The sequence below is a fragment of the Haliotis rubra genome, unplaced genomic scaffold, assembly GCF_003918875.1.
Source record: "Haliotis rubra isolate DU_JTF1 unplaced genomic scaffold, ASM391887v1 Scf440, whole genome shotgun sequence".
In the NCBI taxonomy this organism is placed as follows: Eukaryota; Metazoa; Mollusca; class Gastropoda; order Lepetellida; family Haliotidae; genus Haliotis; species Haliotis rubra.
In genome coordinates, this window is record NW_025767125.1 from 263,275 (window position 1) to 281,478 (window position 18,204).

Consider the following 18,204-nt stretch of genomic DNA (forward strand, 5'->3'; position numbering starts at 1 on the left):
AAATCATGGTGAAGATAAGCCTCAGCTGTCAATCCCTTTCAGGTATTCTCTTCATCTTTAAGTTCTCGTGTCTCACCTTTTGTCCATGTTATTGTACTACAGGAGTATGAAGACATTTCACAAAAAATGATGAAATTTTTTAAATGTCAGAAGTGTTCATTTATTGCCAGATTGATGTTCCATAAAAGATCACTGGTTTTGTTTCATTACATAAGTTATATGTTGAATACAGTAACTTGAGAACCTGTTTTTGTTGGTCAATAAATGGTAAATTTCTTGTAACGAATTATTGCAATTGTCAGGATTTAAAATGTCATGTTTTTCATGCTGTTATAGGTGATGCTTAAAAATCGGTATTCAAAATGAGGAATTGAAATCAAAGGTCCTGTTATTAAACTTAATGCTGCGAGTTAAAATTATACTGTTCATGTATTATACCATACCACAATGGTTATAAAATGCGTAACTTCACCCTAACTGCCTCATGAAATTACAGCTGATGTTCTCCATATCATTATCGGTTTCAACAAAATCAGTAAATGCGCTATCATGTGACAGAATTTTCTGGTCCATCCATCACTTGATTATCTGGCTTGTTTAGAAGCTGCTGTGGCTTGGCAGGGGTATTGCTGTGTGGTTTCAGGAAAGGATGAATGTTTTTGTGCAAATTAGGTGAGTGGCGGGAACTCCTGGTAGGAGCATCTTACGCTTTTGCTAACAAAACATGGTTTTAGTGACCCATTGATTTTTTTTACTGCTGTTATGCTTTTCACTGTCATTGAAGTCGGTGAAGGGGAAATTCTGGACTGTTTATTTTCTGTTGTTGATGTTTTATGTTTAGTATATATTAGGGCTGGGACGATACACTATGTCATGATATGATATGTATCGCCATATTTTTCCTACGATACGATACTTATCATGATGCATACACCTTGAAAGAATGACACAGTATTAAGATTTAAAATGATTTATTTGAAGGTATTTGTGTATAACAATAACACTATTGTAATAAACAAACAAGTAACTCTATCATACTTTATATATTTTTCTCTACTTAAGTACTTTAACATGTTTAAGATAAAACTGTTTTGAAAAAAAAGTTGTGTATTGTTTTGTATCAATACACCAGTCGACAATATGATAGCTGTGTCAAATTAAAATGTATCGTGATGTATTGGTGAATCGTCCCAACCCTAGTAGATAATGTAACTTCCAACTGAGGAAAACACAATCATAGGAGATGTTGCCTTCTTTAAATACTTCCAATGCTGCTGTTGGACATATTGTATTTTGTATCATAAGTTGGTTAAGCTCGCTGTTGAATAATGTTCTTCAGTAAATGTAACATCGGATCATTCAACACGTTTGTGGGACGGTAGTGAGTGGGACGGTAGTGTTGCATAGTGGTTAAAGTGTTCACTCCACGCATCGAAGACCTGGGTTTTATTCCTCACATGGGTGCAAATTTTGAAGCCCATTTCTGATATCCTCGCAATGATAAAGCTGTAATATTGCTAAAAACAGCGTAAAACCATACTCTCACTCACTCACTCATTCAACACATACCATTAAGTTAAGTTTCAATAAGGATGATGTTTAGTTTCAGACAGTATTTTTCTGTCACAGCCTAAAGACCAACATATTTTTTCTCTTAGAAAGGAAGGGACAAGCACTATTTTTTCCTTTTTTCTTAGCATCCAGTGAATAGTTCATATTTTTCTACACACCTGGGGCAAAAGCATTTTTTATAGTATATTCGGTAACAGTTTGAAACTGATTCTTCTATCTGTTCCACTTTTAATGGAAATGATGAACTCTTGACAAATTGTCAAACAAAAAGTGTGAGAAACTGATGCTGAAGTCAAACTGAAAGCTTGACATTGTCCTGAGAGAAAAACAACTTTACAATATCCCTCAAACACAGAGGACCTCAGGTTCCTCCTCCCTGTAATTTTCTGCCACTGGTTGTTGGAATCATGCCATCAGGATGTGATATATGCATCATATAGCGGCAAATTATGGTCTTAAAATGGAAATGAAATATCTTCTCATTTAAAACAAAAGGAATGTCAAAGTTTCCATCCTGGATGCACAGTTCGAGAGTTTAAGAAATGAATAACAATTCCTTCTGTCACTTAAAAGAACATTTTAAGGCTTATTTATTCTTAATCGTATCAATTAGGAAGTAATTGAAGTGTTTGTTTTGTCTGGAAGTACAGAGAGTTTTACTCATTTTGTGGCATGCCTTTTATTTTGTCAAGGATATCTTTGCTGTTAATGCTATGTCTGGCGGTTAGCATTAAGAGGATGGTCAGCTAGGAGTATAGTGTGTCGAAGCAGGGTTTCAAAGGTATCTCACAAGTCAGCACTTCAAAGCCTGCAGTGGTCCAGACGAGTACAAGCAGGCATAAACACACATGCGTGTAGCAATATAAGTGCAATGGTCTTGAACATGACGTTAAGCCCTCTTCCACTTCATCTGAGATTGTCACTCACTCACTCACTTATACGTCATTGGGTGAAATGGTGCGCTATCACCATGGTACAGTACGTATCACGGTACAAGGCCTTTGGTCAGTCCATTTCGGAAGAACTTACTTCCTGGAAAAAAGCAGCCGTCTGGCAAAGAAATGCATAGATTTTGACAAAATGATACGATTTCTAGACATTTTAGGAAATATTTTAAAAAGTTTAGTAAAATACCGAATTTTTTGATTGCATTATGGTATACCGAACTGAAGGCAAAATACTTTGGTTCTACTAATACCGTGGTATGTCGTTTCACGCCTATACGTCATGTCAGTCTGACTGAAGCTCGTCTTGGTTTGGTTCCTGTGCAATCAATACCATGAAGAAGAAACAACTAAATTTTTAATGCACCAAGCCTAGCTTGAAAAAAGTTCACTGGAAGAAATCTATTGCAATTACTCGCCTGGTGTCTTTTTGCTGAGTGTTGTGAGACAGTTTTGCATGCTTATGGATTACTGGTTCTTTTCATGTGTGTTTGGCTTTGTTAAATTTTCTTGGCTGTTTCTGATGAAAACACAAACAGTTATATCAACTTTCAATAAATCCATTAAGTATTGTGGTATGCATTCGTTTGGATATGTAAATGTTTCTTCTTTAAAAAACCACCTGTACTAACGAATTTTCCCATTATTGTGTTAATGAATCTGTATGGATTACCTGCATTGCTAAGAATTCTCATGAACAAACATGCACTTACCGTATTCCTCATGTAAATGTGAGCACTATTAATACCTATGGGAATTTGCTCAGGAGATATGTAGAATTCATGCATTTACCATCTTGTCTTGAATGTCTTTGATACTTGCTGTTGAATATATGATTGATGTACGATGCACCTACAGGACCTTAAATGACACAAAAATGTGCATCCAGTAGACACAAATATATAGACTAGACACGAAACAAACAAGCCTATTTCCATCATAAGGAATACACCATAATGTTCATTGTACCCAATTCTTGACAAGAAATATAAAGGTTTTGCAATTAATTGTCAAATCTTTCAGTACACTGCACAGCAACCATTTGCTTACTTAAGAGGACTCTCATATGTATCCTGTAGGGACCCTTGAAATTCTCGCACATAGCGAGACCTGTTAAACAATGAACACTTGGTCCGGTCTAGTAAAGTCGTGTTTGGCGGTTGCGCGAATTTGGAACCAGAACTGGGCCCTTAATTTCGAAACATCCGTAGCCCTAAGAATTCTTAACTTTGATCGTAGCCTATGTGTTGAGGATGGGCTTAAGAAGTTCTTAGGGCTACGGACATTTCGAGAATAGCTAGCCTGGTTCTTGAATATATGCTTGTCACTAGAAATGTGGTACAGGAAGTAAGTTGGGCCCCGTCTCGCACATCGCAAGTTGGTGTGCTCAAAGGGAGCCGAACCAGCTTAGTAATCGGAAGTAGAGCCTCACAAGACTTACAGGCCTTATATGCACTAGGGAGCCTCTGGACCTTTTGTTTTGTAGGTCAAGGTATAACCCTAAGTGTAACCTTCATAAACAGTCAATACAAGAAATGCCCTGTTCTAACAACTGTCGTAAGTCAATGTTAAAGTATGGGACTGGTGATTGCATTAGTACTAAGATGGCTTTCGGAAGTGGGCCTAGTCTGTCTCCCAGGCCCTGAACCACATTATTTTCTTTTCTGCACAGCCCTTACTGCATTGCCAAACCCCTAAATGAAGTTTAGATTTCCTAAGGTTCAGAATCTCCCTTCTCACTAGGGCTCCTTTGACCGCCTCCGTGGTGTAGTGGTTAGAGCGTCCGCCCGGAGAGCGGAAGGTCGCGGGTTCGAGCCCCGACCGCGTCATACCAAAAGACGTTAAAATATGGTACTTGTTGGTCCCTGCCTGGCGCTCGGCAGTAATGGGTACAACAAGGACTGGTCTGCTCGGAGTCAGTATACTATGTCTGAGTGGGGTATTCATGCTTCACTGCGGCATGGTATCTCAGTGAGCTAGCACTATAAAACCAGCTTCAGTTTGGGCTAGTACAAGCAGCCGCACATACACATACACACGCATGCACATCGTCATATGAGCAAAATATTCTCAAGCACGACATTAAACCCAATTTCACCTCACCACCTCACCTAGGGCTCCTTTTTAATGGGACTTGTTCGAATCGGAACCAAATTTAGATCCCTTTTTTATGGGAAACATGGTATTTCAACAGTATGGCTTCAAAAGTAGACATGATAATTCTGCAAGTAATGAATTCATTGTCAGTATTCTAAAATGCATTGTTTAACTGCATGGTATGGCATGGTTTCCGCATGATCTAATATACCCTGAATATGGTGATCTCATCTGTAGATGCCAGATGTAGCTAGTTTTGTCATATGAGATATACACAGGTTGTAGCATATGTGATATAGATGTGTTTTATCATTTGATTGGACAGTTGTTCCATCACTGAGCATTACTGGATGTTGATGTATGCTACTCCTGCCATCACCGCGGTAACCAAGTGGAATCTTATGATCAATATTCATCCTGGCTCTGTTCAATGTTAGAAATGCTGCTTGGTAAATGTTGTATATGGATGTCTAAATACTTAATCTAGCAGTGTTTCCAGCCAGAGACAGCTAGTTTATGTGGTATATATCAGGGATTTATGTGGATTATTTACTTTGGGGGTTCCAGGGAACTCCAATGTTTAATTGTACGGGTCCAGGTTAAAAACGGGGACCCGAAGAAATAGCAACAAAATTAATAATCACAAATAACAGGAATTCTCATGTACTGGTTGTTTGTCAAAAATATATATAGCGTTCCCTAACTGCATCAGCTCTATGGCTGGATGTTTCTTCACTGCATGCGGGGCGGTTGGGTAGCCTAGTGGTTAAAGCGTTCGCTCGTCACCCTGAAGACCCTGGTTCGATTCCCCACATGGGTACAATGTATGAAGCCCATTTCTGGTGTCCCCCGCCGTGATATTGCTGGAATATTGCTAAAAGCAGCGTAAAACCAAAACTCACTCACTCACTCTTCACTGCATGCAGATGTTAATTTAAGTCATACTGTACTGTCAAACAGCATCATTCATTCAAAAACAATTTTTTTCTGTGTCCTACTGGATGCAGCCTGAATGTATTATTTAACATCAGATTTGTGTGAAAACGATAAGGGTTCCACATCCCGAAAATCACAGTGAACATTTGACAGATACTGAACATGTTTTGCACCATGATGCTTAACATAGAGGTTCTCCAAGAAACATGATAATGGTGTACTTTCTAACAACAGATTCCAGAACCAAACCACATGATAGGTTGCTGACTGAAACCGATTTCTTTTTGAAAATGTTTGATACAATGCAGACAGTGGTTTTCGTACTGACTAGACATTAATTTCAGATTGATGTATGATATGGACTTGGTTTTGAAACAAGAATATGAACATGGATTTATTTAAATCTGCTGATAGGCTGATGTCCAGTTCATATCCTCCAAGACAGCAACTCCAAATATACAAGATGAAGAACATAAGATATGTCACATTTTAAGCAATGTCATGTTTTTTTCCTAAATGTACCTGATATTTTCATTTATTTTGGAATCGTAAACCAGTTCCAACATGGAACCATTTTACCATGAACACAGACATCAAACTCATCGTCAGCTGGCAAGTTCTTCATGTACATGATAGTTTAACAGCTTTGTACACAGCGTTTGCTGAAGGTAACTCCACAGTGTAGTTTTGTGTATCTGGTCTCGTATATGTTCAAGGAAAAGTTGAAAAAACTCATTACTTTTCTTGTTTTTCTTACTTTACTTTTGGAGCAGAGTTATTGACTTTCTGGGCTTGTTTCCATCAACAGTTAACTTGTACAGATTTAATGCCATGGAAACAGATGATGTTGCTTATTTTTCAAATGGAGGGATCACAGAAGTTCTAAGTTTGAAAAATATTTTCACTCATTTTGTGCGTGTTTTTCTGAGACATGATTGCTTAACTGGTTATGAAAGCATGAAGAATATTTTCACTCAGTTGACATGATTTGTTATTTCTGAGACAGGACTGCTTAACAGCATGTGGGAAGCACAACCCTTGTCTTACAACAAACCTGTGCCAAGTTTGCAATGGAACTTTCAGCCTCATGACAACAATATGCTTGTGTGGTCATGCTACTTTCACTTTTTTGTGCATCTTTGATCAGTTGATAAGGGATTTCATGATATGAATGTTCCCTGATGCTACTATAGCCTGCCTGACACAATATGTATTAAAGGACTTATTGTTTGGCAGTTTTGCATGAATTTATATGAATTGTATATAAGGCATACATGCTATTTAAAGTTCTTGATTATCTGGGGCGGTGGGGTAGCCTAATGGTTAAAGCGTTGGCTCGTCACGCCGAAGACCCGGGTTCAAATCCCCACATGGGCACAATGTGTGAAGCCCATTTCTGGTGTCCCCCGCCGTGATGTTGCTAGAATATTGCTAAAAGCGTCGTAAAACCAAACTCAGTCAGTCAGTCTTGATTATCTGATGTCATATTTGAGAATTTTAATGTCTCATTTCAATAAATGCTCAATTTGAAATCAAACTTGAGCGCCAACATCAGATAAAAAAGACTAGAATAAAATTGAAATCATTCACTGAACCAAGTACATGCAGCATAAATGAATAATGATGAGTTGGTTATCAAAATGTACATAGGTCCATTTTACCAACAAAATCTTTCTGTGGCTACTGACATGGAAATAACATGAACTAATAAAGGAAGGGGTATATCATGTATTATATTGTCTGAGAATATTTTGGATGCATTGATATATATACGTGAATATAATCACAATAAGTAGTTCATTGTGTTATTGACCCATGAAGATCCAGGTTAGAATTGACCTTCAGTAACCCATGTAACCCATGCTTGTTGTAAGAGGCGACTAACAGGATCGGGTGGTCTGGCTTGCTGACTTGGTTGACACATGTCATCGCATCCCAATTGCATAGATTGATGTTCATGCTGTTGATCACTGGATTGTCTGGTCCAGACTCTATTATTCCCAGACTGTCGCCATATATCTGGAATATTCCTGAGCGTAGCATAAAATTGAACTCACTCGCTCACTCATTGTATAATGAGAAATAGGATCCTTTGAAAAATATTCCATGAGAGTTTTTTGCACACTTCAAACCAAGCCCTAATCAGCACGTTTCTCATTAGACCTAGACCTGAGACTGGTTTATTGTAAGTATGACAGTATCCATGTAAGTCTTCACTCTCAACTGCTGAGTAGAGAGGATAGTGTGAATTGCGTCACTGGAAGGAACTCTTCATATAATGAGATGAAAAAACAGAGTTCTGAAGCAAGCACATGGCACACCTTGGGAATTAGCGTAATTGTAAAGATAGAGCGAACGCCTCTATGTTGTCTGTTAGAGTGCCTCTCGGTCTGCCCCAGTGGTGTCTGTTCAGTGTTCTTGGAGGAGGGGTACTATACAGGGAGGTCCCGATGTGATCTCCATTGCGATACCATGATTGCAGTACGATGCATATGAACTCCGTTGAGCTGCATTGTTAATTCGTCCTGCTCACCTGTGTCTGTTTACTGTATACTTTACAGACCAAACATTTTCGCTGGTCTGGTGTCGAGCAGTGCTCAAGCTGAGAAAATAGGGATGAAGGGAACCGTATTGTAAGGACCTGATACAGTTAATATGTGATGCTGTAAACAAACATGCCATATATTCTATGATCCATTATACTAAACCAAGAAAATTCTGTTTGGTTTGGACCCGTGAATGTCCGGGTTAGAATGAACCTTCAGTAACCCATGCTTGTCGTATGAGGCGTATAACGGGATCAGGTGGTCAGGCTCGCTGACTTGGTTGACACATGTCATCGGTTCCCAGTTGCGCAGATCGATGCTCATGCTGTTGATCACTAGATTGTCTGGTCCAGACTCGATTATTTACAGTCCGCCACCATATAGCTGGAATATTGCTGAGTGCGGCGTAAAACTAAACTCACTCACTCCCTTTTTAGTTTGCTTAATTTCTTCATCTAATGTCCTGTTGATTCAGGAGGCAAAAAAATAATTTTTTAAATGGTGGCAGTATGACTATACACATTACTTGATTTTAGGGACTATATTGTTATGATCATGGTTTCTGATATGATTGTGGCAGTGGGGTAGCCTAGTGGTTAAAGTGTTCACTCATCACGCCGAAGACCCGGGTTCAATTCCCCACATGGGTACAATTTGTGAAGCCCCCATAGTGATATTGCTGGAATATTGCTAAAAGTGGCGTAAAACCCTACTCACTCACTCACTCACTCACACTGATAGGATTTGTGGCCAAACAAAGAACTTGGATGTAATTGTAAGCAACATGGTCACCAAATATCAAACTGCTCCTAGAACACCAACGTGTGGCAGAGTCCCTGTCAGACTGACACTCCATCTCACTCTTTTTCTGTTCTAGATGTTACATCTGACAGTAGATACACTTCAGTTCTGCATGTTGTTGATGGTGAGAAAGATCAAGAAAACAATATATTTGCAGGAGTGGAAGAGGGTAATTTGTCAGGGACTTGTATATTGTTGTGTTGCCATGACTGAATCAGTTTCCAGCTGTTTCTTGTATAACCAGCACAACAGGGGGATAAGTGCATTATCATCCGAGGGGGTTGTAACTGTGGGATACACTACTTATGTAAGGGTAGAAAATCATAGCTTTGTCAGTTTGTGTCAGTAGAACATGCCAGTGCTGTAATGAGACACAGCTGTTTTTGTAATGGAAGGACAGTTTTGTGTTTCTGTAATGGTTGGACACCCTTGTGTTTCTGTAATGGTTGGACACCCTTGTGTTTCTGTAATGGTTGGACACCCTTGTGTTTCTGTAATGATTGGACACCCTTGTGTTTCTGTAATGATTGGACACACTTGTGTTTCTGTAATGGTTGGACACCCTTGTGTTTCTGTAATGGCTAGGTACCTTGGTGTTCCTGTAGTGTAGGACACCCTTGTGTTTCTGTAATGGTTGGACACCTTGGTGTTCATGTAGTGTAGGACACCCTTGTGTTTCTTTAATGACTGGGCACCTTAGTGTTTCTGTAGTGTATGACACACTTGTGTTTCTGTAATGGTTGGACACCCTTGTATTTCTATAATGGTTGGACACTTTGGTGTTCCTGTACTGTAGCACACCCTTGTGTTTCTTTAATGGTTGGAACCCTTGTTTCTGTAATGATTTGACACCCTTGTGTTTCTGTAATGGTTGAACACTCTTGTGTTTCTGTAATGGTTGGACACCTTGGTGTCCCTTTAGTGTAGGACACCCTTGTGTTTCTGTAATGGTTGGACACTTTTGTGTTTCTGTAATGGTTGGACACCTTGGTGTCCCTTTAGTGTAGGACACCCTTGTGTTTCTGTAATGGTTGGACACTTTTGTGTTTCTGTAATGGTTGGACACCTTGGTGTCCCTTTAGTGTAGGACACCCTTGTGTTTCTGTAATGGTTGGACACTTTTGTGTTTCTGTAATGGCTGTAATGGCTGTAGGACACCTTGGTAATGGTTGAACACTCTGTAATGGCTGAACACCTTGGTGTTACTGTAGTGTAGGACACCCTTGTGTTTCTGTAATGCTTGGGCACCTTGGTGTTCCTGTAGTGTAGGACACCCTTGTGTTTCTGTAATGGTTGGACACTTTTGTGTTTCTGTAATGGCTGAACACTTTGGTGTTCCTGTAGTGTATGACACCCTTGTTCCCCAAATGTAGGACAGCCTGGTGTTACTGTAATGTGGAACACAATTGTGTTCAGGAAATTTTTAGAACACTGGGTGTTCTAATATGTGTCGGTTTGGCATTCCTGTAATGGTAGGACACCCTGATGTTCAAGTCATGTAGGTAACCCTTGTGTTTCTGTAATTGGGACAGCCTGGAGTTCTTTAATGAAATTTCTTGTGACTGATTGGTGTAAACGACTACATTATGCGCAGATAGGAAACACTTCTGTTTGTTTAAACTGCATCCATCATACAGCTGTACTGGTGACAGACCTTGAAGCAGCTGAAACATTTCAGTATCAATATTCATGAACTGCAGACAATTCCCTCAAAATATTAAATAAGTTAATCTGAGAATACCACCTATGCTTTGCTGATGATTACACAACACCAAACTGTGTGATACGACTCTGTATTACATCTCTTGCTGGTACATGATAGCATTGCATGATGTAATCCTATCAAGCTAAGGAGCTGTAAATATTCCTGCCATAATGACGATAAGTGGCCATTTTGAGTGTTGAGGAGCTTGTATAGGCTTGTAGCACATTAATGTCTGAGAGTGACGTACAGTCAGCACTTGTCCATGGATTTTGTGCAATGTCAACATTATTGTTTTGTCAAGATAACACCTGTCAGACTTGTGTGTTGAGGAATTCAAGAAAGGAACTTATTGACTTGGATAGCTATTCTGATGGTAAGGGTATTGATATAAATCCATTGTTGTATTAGAAGGTTCAAACAGGGAAGAAATGTCCAAACTATAATGAGAAAAGTCAGTTCATTAGTAGGACCCACATCAAAGAGTGATAAAACACTTGATGCGTCATTAAACAGCCAAGCATTAACTTTGACCGACAATGGGGGAAATCTCCAGGTGTGATTCATACTACTCAGACCTGTGAAGATAGGATTATAATGGGTCTCCAGCAACCCATGCTTGTTATAAGAGGTGACTAACGGGATCGGGTGGTCAGGCTCGCTGACTTAGCTAAAGCATTCGTCATATTCCTCTTGCTTAGGTTGATGCTCATGATGTCAATCAGTGGATTGTCTGGTCCAGAATCAATAATTTATTCATCAATCAATCAATGACTTCCATGATATAGCTGAAATGATGCAGTTTTTAGCAACAGACTCTGATAGACTGACTGAAACATTTTTTACCAGTGCTTGAAATGAAGAATAAATATGGAAAGACCTCTTAGAATAATAACAAAATGCTACAAACTAAATATGCCATTTATATTGAAAAGGAGCCCCAGTGAAGTGAGGATATTCTGGACTTGCTGCATTTAAAACTTTTGGGCTATAAGGGTGGAAACGAAAATAATGCTGTTCAGGGACAGTGAAACAGTCTGAGATTCCTGGTGATCTCTAATTCCTGACAGAAGACAGACAATCGTGTGGTACTTGTATTAAGGAAGCCCTTCCCTAATTCAGCTGACACACCATGATATGCCTTCAATATTCTTCCCTAATTCAGCTGACACACCATGATATACCTTCAATATTCTTCCCTAATTCAGCTGACACACCATGATATACCTTCAATATTCTTCCCTAATTCAGCTGACACACCATGATATACCTTCAATATTCTTCCCTAATTCAGCTGACACACCATGATATACCTTCAATATTCTTCCCTAATTCAGCTGACACACCATGATATACCTTCAATATTCTTCCCTAATTCAGCTGACACACCATGATATACCTTCAGTATTCTTCCCTAATTCAGCTGACACACCATGGTATACCTTCAATATTCTTCCCTAATTCAGCTGACACACCATGATATACCTTCAATATTCTTCCCTAATTCAGCTGACACACCATGATATACCTTCAGTATTCTTCCCTAATTCAGCTGACACACCATGGTATACCTTCAATATTCTTCCCTAATTCAGCTGACACACCATGATATACCTTCAATATTCCACACAGCAGCATTGAACCCATCCAGGGGCAGATACAGCTTTTTGAGAAAGTGGGGTGCATGCTGTTGAGGAATGTGGGGTGCACACATCTTCACGAGAGTTTCAATGGTCATTTAATAAAGTTTCAGGACAAAAGGGGGGTGGTCAACGCTACAACACAAACACACACACACACACACCCCACCCCTTGTATCCACCTATGTCATCTCACTGTGATTTGATGTGAAAGATAAATGCATATGATCATTTTGTCAGACATTGTAACATTTATTCAACACAGCCATTGCAAGTCTATAGCAGTTTTAGCAGTTTGTAAGTATAGGTTACTGCATTTTGAGATTCACTGGCTGATTTTTCATTGCGTTACATTCAGATAAATTTAACAACTGGGTTTTTTTCTGTAAAATATTCTCCTTTCAGAAACAAGTTATTCAGAAACAAGTCAACTGATCATTAGCAGTACTGAAAACTGCCTGTTATCCCTCCAGCCAAACTTAAGAACTCATAACATCCCTATTAAAATAAAGTGACGTGAAAAGATGGGCATAGTGGGGCAGAGCTCCAGATAAGATTTAGCTTATGTGGGTACTGTACCCACTGTATTTTTTGGGAGTGGGTATTATGAATGTTGAATGGGTATTTCATTTTCCGTTACCCACTGCTTTCAGATATGTGCGTATTTCAGTCATTTTACTCACCTAAGTATATGTCATTGAGTAAGTTTACTAAGCAGGTATGTTCTGCCTTATGTCATACCTGATCAAAACCAACTTAAATATAATGGAAATGATTTCATAAAAAAATCACTCATCCTATACTGACAGTACAACACTTGTCCTATACTAACAGTACAACTTGATAGCAATCGATGTCTCTTTCATTACGCAAGCGATTTTTATAAATATATTCCGTACGCATTTGTTTTAGACTTCTTGCGTATCTAACATTTTAAATGCGTAATTGGTACGCAACAATTATTTTTCAATGCGTAATTGGAAATTTTCTATGCATATTTTACCCGGATACGCAGCTTATCGGGGCCTCTGGTGGGGTAGGGTTTAGTAGGCACAAATTTCCTCGGCACATCCAGATCCAAATCTAATGTGTTTATGATCTATTAGCACAGAAAGAGAAATCCAGGACTTACATTTGTACTTGTTTTTGTTGCAGTCTTCATTTGAGTAATTCCTTGCATATGGCGGACTTATCATCGTAGTATTCCAAACATGTAGTAGAGCTTAAGATTAATTCATTTTTCAGGCTACGGAATAGTTTTAGGTATCAGTTGGGACCGTCCATCAATCATTGGTCTTAACCTGTTTATTCCAATAGATTGCTCATAGAATAATAGTGGTTTATCATTTATGTGTTTTATCATTTATCATGACGGAGACTCAATGACGTGAAACAGAATAGTGTTTCATTAATGATGACATTTGAATGGCAGTAATCGATCATGATATTGTGTAATTATTGCAATTATTAGTGGGTGGGCAGTATTAAACATAGTTAGACATGATTGGATCAAGCAACCACATGCACTCATGCATGGTTCTTTGTATGTACATTCAGCAACCCATGCTTGTCGTAAAAGGCGACTGACGGGATCGGGTGGTCAGGCTTGCTGACTTGGTTGACACATGTCATCGGTTCCCAATTGCGCAGATCGATGCTCATGCTGTTGATCACTGGATTGTCTGGTCCAGACTCGATTATTTACAGACCGCCACCATATAGCTGGAATATTGCTGAGTGCGGCGTAAAACTAAACTCACTCACTCACTCACTTTGTATGTACAATGATATGGAACTCGACATTACACCCTCTCTCACCTTGTCATGCCCCAAAGTAGCATTGGAGCCAGAGGGGGTTGTGCTCTCTCTCTCTCTCTCTCTCTCTCTCTCTCTCTCTCTCTCTCTCTCTCTCTCTCTCTCTCTCTCTCTCTCTCTCTCTCTCTCTCTCTCTCTCTCTCCTTTTTTTTTTTTTTTTGGTTTTAAATTTTGTCTTTAAGTTTATAAATGACCATTGAAACTCTCCTGAAAACGGGTGTAAATGAACTGTGCACCCCTCCCATCTCAAAAACTCTCTCCGCCTCTGAGTAGGTACCTGTAATGTTGTCTGGGGGCCCCACCCTCGCTAACTTGACCTTGGGGAGACTATGCTGGGAACATATGAGAATGTTTGGCTTATGCTGTCAGGTAAGGGCCTCCCTGCTGCAGTAGAGCCACAGCCTAACATAACCCATATGCAAAGGGTAACCTTACATTGCATCTAGATTGAACAAGTGCAAATGCACTTTGGCGTGTGAGCACATTTGTTGGGTGTAGGTAATATTAGTGTGCATCTAGTGCATTCTCATGTTGTTGAAAAAACAGCAGGTATCTTTAGGAATTCTATACGTTGTAAATACATTTGAAATTAAAAATGTTCTAACACAATCATAAAAAAACTTTAAAATGCTCACCTTGCCATTGCCAGGTATCGTCACTATCTGAGAGTGATTAACACACATTCATCTTGCAGTCGGAATCTTTTGCAGAGATTTGCTATGTTTTCTGAAGGGGGCATATTTCACTTGTTCAAAAATCAACCATACACACCAAGGAAACGTTTTCAAAATGATAAAATTGATATATTTTGGGGTCCACTAAAACTAACATTAATGACGCCTCACAAGGTGTATTTATAATTCCAAGTAAAGTACTGAAGCCCACGACAGAGGCTAAATAATACTAATAATAATACATGCATTTAATAGCGCAACAGTTCATAGTCATGATGTGCTCTGTGTGCTAAGTATGTGAATAATATACTTTATTATGGTATATGACCTTACAAAACCATTGACATATCATATCATGTCGTATCACAGTGAACTCATCATTTCAGTCTATTCACACAAGGGGCGATGGGGTAGCCTAGTGGTTAAAACGTTCGCTTGTCATGCCGAAGACCCGGGTTCGATTCCCCAAATGGGTACAGTGTGTGAAGCCCATTTCTGGTGTCCCCTGCCATGATATTGCTGGAATATTGCTAAAAGCGGTGTAAAACTAAACTCACTCACTCACTCACTCCAGCCAGCAACAATCCTTCACCTTCACATTCAAAACAACATTAATCGAACAAGTCTTTTTTTAGAAATTGCTCAAAGCCTTTCTAAACAATATCAATAACCAGTTTATCTAAATTTGTGTTCTTGATGTCATACAGTCATCAGTTTCTATTCAGCTTCTTTTCCTCGCTGGCAAATGCCTATTAATCTTCAAAGAAGCACCTTGCTTGATGGTTCTTTACAGTTGCAGGTTGTGGCATCAACTGGTCTGTCAGCAAGGTTTTACTGGTGTACCCTGTGACATGATGTGAGACTCAGGAGAAAGTTGTTCAGTTCTTCTTGTAAAGACTCTTTTAGTGTTGAAAGTGGGCCTTTGGGGCTTCTTGTGTGGTTCTCATCCCTTTGCTTTGATACATTTGAAAAACTGGATCAAAGTGTAGCTCTGGCCTTTGAAATGTGCTGTAAAAGAGATTTAAATTGTATTGTTTGTTATTAACACTGCAAGGCATGCTGTTTTTTCTTTAGATTGGTCTTTTTCAGAACGTTACGTTGCAAAGATGACCATAGATCTAATTTCATCTTGTATCGTCATTGCGGTCACTTGTTCTTCATTCTGACTTGGGGCGGTTGGGTAGCCTAATGGTTAAAGCTTTGGCTCGTCACGGCGAAGACCCGGGTTCGAATCCCCACATGGGTACAATGTGTGAAGCCCATTTCTGGTGTCCTCTGCCGTGATGTTGCTGGAATATTGCTAGAATATTGCTAAAAGCGACGTAAAACCAAACTCAGTCAGTCAGTCAGTCAGTCAGTCTGACTTGTTGTTGTGACAAAAAGCAGTTCAATTTCTTTCAAGTTTCCCATGATAATGGTGTTACATTCATACATATGTTGCCATGACGATAACTAGTTTTATGTTTATACATATGTTGCATTGGCAAGCATCACTTGTTTATTCATGCATGTGCTCCTACACATATATTCCTACAGATGTCATGATGATAGCTAGTTGCATATTAATACATTATGCGATGATGACAGCTGGTTGCACATTGGTACATGTTGACGGGATGATAGCTGGTTGCACATTGGTACATGTTGACGGGATGATAGCTGGTTGCACATTGGTACATGTTGACGGGATGATAGCTGGTTGCACATTGGTACATGTTGACGGGATGATAGCTGGTTGCACATTGGTACATGTTGACGGGATGATAGCTGGTTGCACATTGGTTCATGTTGCTATGATGATAGCTGGTTGCACATTGGTACATGTTGACGGGATGATAGCTGGTTACACATTAGTACATGTTGCTATGATGATAGCTGGTTGCACATTGGTACATGTTGCTATGATGATAGCTGGTTGCACATTGGTACATGTTGCTATGATGATAGCTGGTTGCACATTGGTACATGTTACGGGATGATAGCTGGTTGCACATTGGTACATGTTGCTATGATGATAGCTGGTTGCACATTGGTACATGTTGCTATGATGATAGCTGGTTGCACATTGGTACATGTTGCTATGATGATAGCTGGTTGCACATTGGTACATGTTGACGGGATGATAGCTGGTTGCACATTGGTTCATGTTGCTATGATGATAGCTGGTTGCACATTTTAGCATGTTGTTATGACGACGAGATGTTCATGCTATACATGGTGCCATGGCAAAAAGTTGTTCCACAGAGGTGTGTATGTTGCCAGAAGATAAATCATGAGCATGATGAGCATAATGTATGTAGGTTGACAGTCACTACTTCTGGATGCTCATTGTCTACCTGTACAATAGCACAGGTAAGGGGACCTCAGCCAATTGTATAGGTTATTACAAGCTGTGGCATGCAGACAAGAATTTGTAGTCACCAGGCCAATGCAGAGGATCGGATTGTTGTATCTTATGACATGAAACAATAGCTAACTACTGTTGAACTTTACGAACCGAGTTTGAATTTGCCACACTTGATGCCATTATCACCCAGTCACAGATTAGATACCAATGATGCATGACTGGATTGATCATGTAATTAGTCTAATGCTCACCTGCATGCAAACCTGGTCGGTTTCTTGTTCTGTCTGGTCAGGTGGTTGGGGCAGGTTTGGCAATAACAACCTACGAAATGTATCTGTCTGAAGAGCAATCCAGGGGACTATTTTAAACCTTATTTCACACGTACACACCAGTTTTTACCTGGTCCATCTTGAACGACACATACTGATAACAGGTTTTTCATTTGTGTCAGTTTTATTTAGTTGTAATTTGCAGTAGAATTGAAGCTTTAAGGCGTTTTTCAGAATTATGGTAATTGCAGAATTCAGAAGTTTAGAGTGGGTGGACTAGTATTACTTTTTTATTCTTAAATGATGATTAAAACAATGGATCATGTGACCCCTGGTTGTGTTAATGAGCCTTGTTTCAGTCAACAGTAGTATTAGTTACAAAACAGATGTAAGTAGTTGAGTCAGGAGTCACAAGACAGTCCGTGGTGGACATCAAGAAGCCTTCCCAGCTGAAATGAGCATGTAAAAGACCATGATAGACCATGGTAGACCATGGTTCACAGACCATGGTTGACCATGGTGTTTCATGGCTTACCACGTCCGGTAAATGGCACCACAGTTTACCATGGTAAACAGAGACCACGGTTTACCATGGTAAACAGAGACCATGGTGTCCCATGGTTTCTGGTGACCATGGTCTGCTGGGGAATACCTTGTGACCATGGTCTACCATGGTATACCATGGTGAGAAATGTTGGTGACCATGGTCTGCTGTGGTATACCATGGGGAGAAATGTTGGTGACCATGGTTTAGCATAGCAAACCATGGTAATACCATGGTTTTCCGTGGTAAGCCGTGGTTGACCATGGTCAACCATGGTGCCTTTTCAGCTGGGTTCCCATGAACCACCATTCCGGGAA

The 18,204-nt window shown here is 39.6% G+C and overlaps 1 protein-coding gene across 2 annotated transcripts in view; it reads left to right on the forward strand.

Moving 5' to 3' along the window:
- LOC124289413 (potassium voltage-gated channel subfamily A member 1-like) overlaps window positions 1-18,204 on the forward strand; it is a 139,903-nt gene that overhangs the window by 83,516 nt on the left and 38,183 nt on the right. The window lies entirely within an intron of this gene.